The following is a 619-nucleotide window of genomic DNA, read 5'->3' as shown; positions in this document are numbered from 1 at the left end:
CTACGGAAAAGGGAAAAAAATAAAAAAGCCTTAGTTTTTTTTCTTTTTCTTTTTCTTTTTTTTTTTTTTTGTTGCATTTTCTGGCCAGAAACCAAAGGGGCGGTTGGAATAACAACCTGGCGGGGCGGCTCGCGCACGGTGTCCCACCACAGCCTCTTGAATGGGTGCTGGCAGAGCATCAGGGGACGCGGACACCCTCCAGCGCTGGGGACATGATGTCCCTGTCCCCCCTGCGGCTCTGCAGGACCCAGGACCCCCATCAGAAGAGGAGACACCGCAGTCCACCCCACAGCTGGTGACCACGGGAGTGTGGCAGGGAGGTCCCAGCCCTGGTTCCTTTTCCCCAGAGGGTCCCACCCGGTGGTGGCATCTGTGGGGGCAGGGATCTGGGGTGTCCCATGGGGCTGGGGGGACCAGATGTGTCCCTCATCCCCGGTACCTCATCCTGGCATCCTGGGTACCTCATCCTGGCATCCTGGGTACATCCAAACCAGCAACCCAGGTACATCCATCCTGATAACCTGGATCCATCCATCCTGGCATCCCGGGTACCTCATCTGGGCATCTCAGGTACATCCAACTGAGCATCCCTGGTACATTCATCCTGATAATCTGCATC

This window comes from Cuculus canorus, chromosome 28 (assembly GCF_017976375.1).
Source record: "Cuculus canorus isolate bCucCan1 chromosome 28, bCucCan1.pri, whole genome shotgun sequence".
Taxonomy (NCBI): domain Eukaryota; kingdom Metazoa; phylum Chordata; class Aves; order Cuculiformes; family Cuculidae; genus Cuculus; species Cuculus canorus.
This window is presented reverse-complemented; position numbering follows the sequence as displayed.